Source organism: Octopus bimaculoides, chromosome 1, assembly GCF_001194135.2.
Source record: "Octopus bimaculoides isolate UCB-OBI-ISO-001 chromosome 1, ASM119413v2, whole genome shotgun sequence".
Classification (NCBI taxonomy): Eukaryota; Metazoa; Mollusca; class Cephalopoda; order Octopoda; family Octopodidae; genus Octopus; species Octopus bimaculoides.
In genome coordinates this window covers 62,379,947-62,386,191 of record NC_068981.1, presented here as the reverse complement: position 1 = coordinate 62,386,191, position 6,245 = coordinate 62,379,947, and the positions used below count along the sequence as shown (strand labels likewise).

The 6,245-nt window shown below is 34.8% G+C and overlaps 1 protein-coding gene across 1 annotated transcript in view; it reads left to right on the top strand.

Moving 5' to 3' along the window:
• The window catches only part of LOC106871800 (lysozyme), a 140,295-nt gene that overhangs the window by 61,438 nt on the left and 72,612 nt on the right, over positions 1-6,245 (top strand). The window lies entirely within an intron of this gene.

The following is a 6,245-nucleotide window of genomic DNA, read 5'->3' as shown; positions in this document are numbered from 1 at the left end:
ATATATATGTGTGTGTGTAGACACACATAAATCCACACGTTGCTTTTTCAGAAATCGATAAAAATAGTTTCGCCATTCCATCTCTTTTTACATTAGCAACAGTTTCAGCTTAACGATAATACATTGCTGGGTGCATAAAATGGTAGCTCCATGCATGTATGATATTTTCAGTCAGAAATATTTTTGCAAAACTGTCGTATGTGGGACTTACAACGCTTTTGAAAAATGGTAAGCCGTTGTACTACACTTTGACAATATTCATATCTTGGCATCTGAAGCAGCTAGACATACGATAGTTTGAAAGCCTATTGCAAGCTGTTGACCAGCTATTGCAAGCAAAATCAAATATTAAAGGAAAAAAAAAACGCATTTGACCAAACCTGGACTTACAACAGTTTAAGATAATAGAAACGATGTATATGTATGTATATATATATATATATATATATATATACATACATATGTGTGCGTGTGAGTGTGTGTGTGTGTATGTGTGCTCGCGTGTGTGTGTATGTGTGTGTGTGTCTCTGTGTGTGTAGGTGATTGTATAACCATGTATGTGTATTAAAACGTTAGGATACTGTTATTTCTTGTTAGGTGCGTCGAACAGTTTACACCGATTGTCGTCTCTGCTTTAAAATACCAGCAATGCTAATTCACATAGGATGGATAATGAAAATGTATAATTAAATATGGCAAAAACCTGTTATCATCTGTCCTTTGTAATTTCTTTTGTCTTGAGCTTTCATAGTTGAATATTTATTTATTTATACGACTGAATTAATTGTCACGAAGAAGAAAGGCAAATTTTAATGTCTGTTGTAACATTAGTGTCTTGTTTCATCTTACATCTGCAAGTGCACATCTATAGGATACGTTTCGTTGTGGTCGCTACAGCTTTGAAAATTATCTGTCGGTTGCATTGGTAATTTTAGGGGAACTGTAATAAAAATAATTCAATAAATCAATAAGATAATAAAGTAAATGTTCAAATCTATGCAACGTCTGATCTTTTGTGTGAAAAACAGTTTTAGCGGAATTCATTTAGATTGGAATGAAGTAAAATGGCTGAGAAACTAGACCCAGACTTTATGACATAAAATATAATTAGATATTCTGTCTGGAATACTGAGGTAAAAATGAGCTTCATTCATTATTCCACATCTCATTCATTACCCGACCAACTCATTTTAGTTTCTCATTATTTTCTATTTTGCTATTCTTGCGACAAGAAGACCAATACATACGCACATAACATTGGATTTATTTATCTGCGATCTACATCTCTTGAAAATGATTTTTACGATTGTTTCTTTTTTTTAATGATAGACAGAGGAGATGAGGAGATGCAGTTATATTTCGTTGATCAGTGAAGAGACCACCATGATTAACTACTGAAAAAAGAAATCGGCACCAACATCACTAACAAACAGCATCTTAAAACGTTATATTCTATAGCTCCCTAATACGTATTTATCTATTTTTAAAATATTAAAAAAAGATATTTTAGCTGCAGTAAGCGACGTTATCTGCCTTTAAGCTTAGCTGGTTCTTCGGTTGCATTGTTTAAAATGTTTTCCGTCTTACAGACCATCTTGGCTAAGTGTTTCCTGTTCTTTTGCCATGTTATTAAATATCTCTGCTGGCACCTTATGCTTATCAAATATTGCAACCATAAATTTAGTATTTTATTACATCACAGAGCGTTCCATTTCTTCATATTTTGTAACTGTTGGCTATTTCAGAATTTATGCTCATCCAAGTTCGTTCGCTTACTTCATTGTTTTTATTTCAATATGTATTTTTGATTCGTCGCTACTTGTATTCATCTACAATGTTCTTGTATTTCTCTTGCTTTTCGTGGAGCTTTCGTTTCTAGTTCTTTTTTATGTAGTCATCCATAACATCGTTCCGGAATGGAGTTTAGCTGCCTTGCTAGTCCTCTGCACCACTGCCGCTCTTAATTAGAACGAATTTTTTGTGATGGTGCAAAAATACTCCAGAGTGGCATTCTGAAAATTTTGATTTGATGTTCTTGTATTTTTTATGTATTATATTTCTGTTAAATTTGTCTCGTTTTATTTCAATTGTTAATTTTTGACATTAATTTCATTTTATTCAATAGATAACCATTAGTCAAACAAAGCAACCACTTAAATATTTAACGGATTGCTAATGCCATGAGAAATTCTCTCCTTCCTCTAAATCACATTTTCAGGAAGTATAAGTCGTTGACTAAGTTATTCCAATATGCCATTTTAGATGCACTGTGTTTCACTGCATCAAGGGGCGGCATAAGTAATATCCGAGAATTGATCTTTGATTCAAATGCTTTCGCGACTCTCTTTTGCATTTTCATATCGTATTTATGTAACTTCTGCTTCAGCTATTTCATATATTTTGTTCATATTCATGACATTCCTTTTTATTTCGGTTTTCATTACGTCTAACTTAGCTAGGCATGTAAATTATTGTTGTGTGTAGGGCGAGGGTATTTTCATTGGCCCAAAGAGAAATCTCTCGAATTTAATAATTAAAAATTTCAAAACAATTTGTCTTTGTTTGTTATAATTTTTAGGTATACATGACTGGTTGTTTTTATTTTATTTATCGAGTTATTTACTATTCTACTGATTTACAGTCACAGTGCTTTGTTATTCTCATAGTTGTATTTTGTTTGCTAGTTGTTTTCTATAGTTCACCTTTTGTTTGAGGGCTGCGTATGTATTCTTTTATTTGTTTCAGTCATTTGACTGCGGCCATGCTGGAGCACCACCATTAGTCGAACAAATCGACCCCAGGACTTATTCTTTGTAAGCCTAGTACCTATTTTTTCGGTCTCGTTGCCGAACCGCTAAGTTACGAGGACGTAAATACACCAACATCGGTTGTCAAGCGATGATGGGAGGACAAACACAGACACACACAAATTTACACACACACATATACGACGGGCTTCTCTCAGTTTCCGTCTACCAAATCCACTCAGAAGGTTTTGGTGGGCCCGAGGTGCCACGCAGTGGGGCTGAACCCGATACAATGTGGTTGATAGGCAAGCTACTTACCACACAGTTACTAGTTATGAGAATATGTCATATTAAATGAGATAATTTGATAGAAATTAAAACTATTTTGGCACATGGTACAAATTTTTCAAGATTTTATAGAAAAATATTTTTATAATTTCATTTTTTTTTCTGGTAGTGTATAGCGGTAAATTGTATATATGTTACAGAAAAGTATTCTTCTGGAATATTCGGTAAATTTATCGTGGGTAATTATGCCATTATATTTCGTATGTGTATTTTGTGTGCAAGATTCTTGATGTGGATACGTGTGTTGAAAGAAATACGATTAAACCTTGGGAGAGGCATTATGCCGGTAATAAACACACGCACTGGTTCAGTCCTGTATTAATTTATAAACAGTATTTAGTTTTTCGTTTTTCGCTTTTTTTTTTTGTTAAATCATTTCATTGCACTCTTGCAATCTCTTCAGTAACTTCTCTCTCCACTTCCATTTATTTTATTTTGATGTATGATTTAGCGTTGTTTTGAAATTGTCCGGTATGAGCATGTGAGTGTGTGCACGTTCGTATGTGTGCACGCTCGTATGTGTGCACTCACGTATGTGTTGGTGCTTATATGTAAGTATGTGTGTTTGTTAAATTTCATTCATATCAGATAATATACAGACTTTGGACTTGGTTTTGGTTTACTTTCTGTTATTTTCTGTTTTCTTCGTAAATGCAACTTTTTTTTATTTATTTACGTTCACGTTCTGTATTTTGTGTGTGAACAACGTCTGCAACCATGGGTAATTGGAAGGCTTTTATCTACGTGTACTTGCTATTCAAAATTGGTCGTGTTTCCGTTATGCGGACTGACTCATGTATTTGCCGTAACGATGCGCCATCAGGGTGTCTAGACAGGATAGGACAGGATCCTGTCTAGACACCCTGATAAATATTGTTCATTCCTAGCCCGCCTTTTTCATAAATATATAGGGATAAACAATCTATGTGCTGTCCAGAATACATGAGGTTTTCGTTTGGTATGTTGATTTTTTGTTTATTTCTATGTCTTGACTATACTATACTGACGAGTGAAGATTATATATTACTATAGTGATCACGAAATCGGCTATCTATTGTTCAGTCTGTTTTTAAAAGGCTAGCTTCCTTGAAGGGTGCATTTCCTCGCATTCGGTAAAAATGATTTTATTACGGTAGTTAACGTGAGGCATTCTTGTATAGTTATACCCTTATATATATATATATATATATATACATATATATGACCCACAGCTCGTCAATGCCCTGCCATAAAAACTGAGAAATTTGCATAGTGTGGAGGTGGATGTCTTCAAAAGGGAACTGGGCATCCTTTTCACAATACCGGATGAGCCAACAGCCCGACATGAGGTACAGACGAGGGCAGCAGAATGAAACTCAATTATACACCAAATGTACCAACACCTGGAAAAAAGGCACATGCAAGAGCGATGATGTGAAACACCCAGACTGAAGAAGTCAGATAGACCATGGTGATGCTCCAGCACGACCGCGGCCGCATGGCTGAAACAAGCAAAATAATAAAAGAATAAAAGAATATATATATATATATATATTCTCCCAGGCGTTACACATTACATTGCGTCTTGGCTTCACGGTCCTTAATGTTTGTCTTCGACGATTGTATACTCTGCACGTGTACCCTGTCGTTGTTTATTCGTTCGAAGCTCTAACTCTCCAGAAATTGTATACTTCTAAAATTTCTGAATGTTGCTGTTTTATGAAGTTTTCCTATATTGTAGTTGAAAGCTCTAAATAAAGCGGCAACTGAGGAGGGGTCAAATATATAAATTTAAACTAAGCAGGATATAGAGAAAATTCTTGATCAACAAACAAATTGACTACCATCGATTATTATTATTTTTTTTAAAATACAAAACTTAACATTTCTAACAGCCGTTTCTCCTTCCAATGTCTGCCAGCGCTCCCAAATACAATTCTGAGGATAATATTCGTCATATTCTATGGCACATCAGATCTGGTAGATGGAGCTTCATCAGGGTGAAAAGAAATACATAAAATAAAAGAAGAGAAGAGAGGAGAAAAGAAACAGGGTCTCGAGATGAGGAAAGATGGCTTGATATATTTGAATCATACCATTTTGCAGTGTAACGCATGAATTCGATAAACAAATGATTAAACTAGGAAATTAACTGGTGGATTAATCTTTCTTGAGGGGCACCAGAGTGTATAAATAATAATAGAAATATAACAAGTACTTCAGTATAACGGGATTCGCCTATAGGTCTAGAAAGAATAATACTTAAGAATTCGTAAATAGTACTAATTAATATTTATCCAAATAACATGCCCATAAATTTATTGCATTAATACATTAATATACTTACTGATATATTTTAAAGACTAACCACCTGTTTTCCGTAATGGGATTGACCAAAGTTCCACCAACAATATAATTGGTCAGTTAAATTTAAAAACCAAGGGCAAGCTGAGACCGTTATAGGGGTAGATATAAAGATAAAAATAAAAATAAAAAGTACAAGTATGGAGAAATAGCATATCAACGGCTGTTAGAAATGTTAAGTTTTGTATTAAAAAAAAAAAAAAAATCGATGGTCGTCAATTTGTTTGTTGATCAAGGATTTTCTCCATTTTCTGTTTAATTTAAATTTGATTCCTGATAAAGTCTTGTTTACTTTGTTATTGCCTGTTTCCTATGAGCATAGTATGCTTGCCTATCCATGCCTAGGATTAACGCAGGTAATTTATGCCGGTAGTAAAAACGGATATTTCTATCCGTTAGACGGACATTCCAACCGCTAACTCTGCTAACCTTTATATATATGTATATTACTCTTTACTCTTTTACTTTTTTATTTTTTCCAGTAATTTGACTGCGGCCATGCTGGAGCACCGCCTTTAGTCAAGTAAATCGGCCCCAGGACTTATTCTTTGTAAGCCTAGTACTTATTCTATCGGTCTCGGTTGGTGAACCGCTAGGTTACAGGGACGTAAACACACCAGCATCGGTTGCCAAGCGATGTTGGGGGGACAAACACAGACACACACACACACACACACACACACACACAGACACAGACACACATATATATATACGACGGGCTTCTTTCAGTTTCCGTTTACCAAATCCACTCACCAACCATGTGGTTGGTAAGCAAGCTACTTACCACACTCCTGCGCCTATATATAT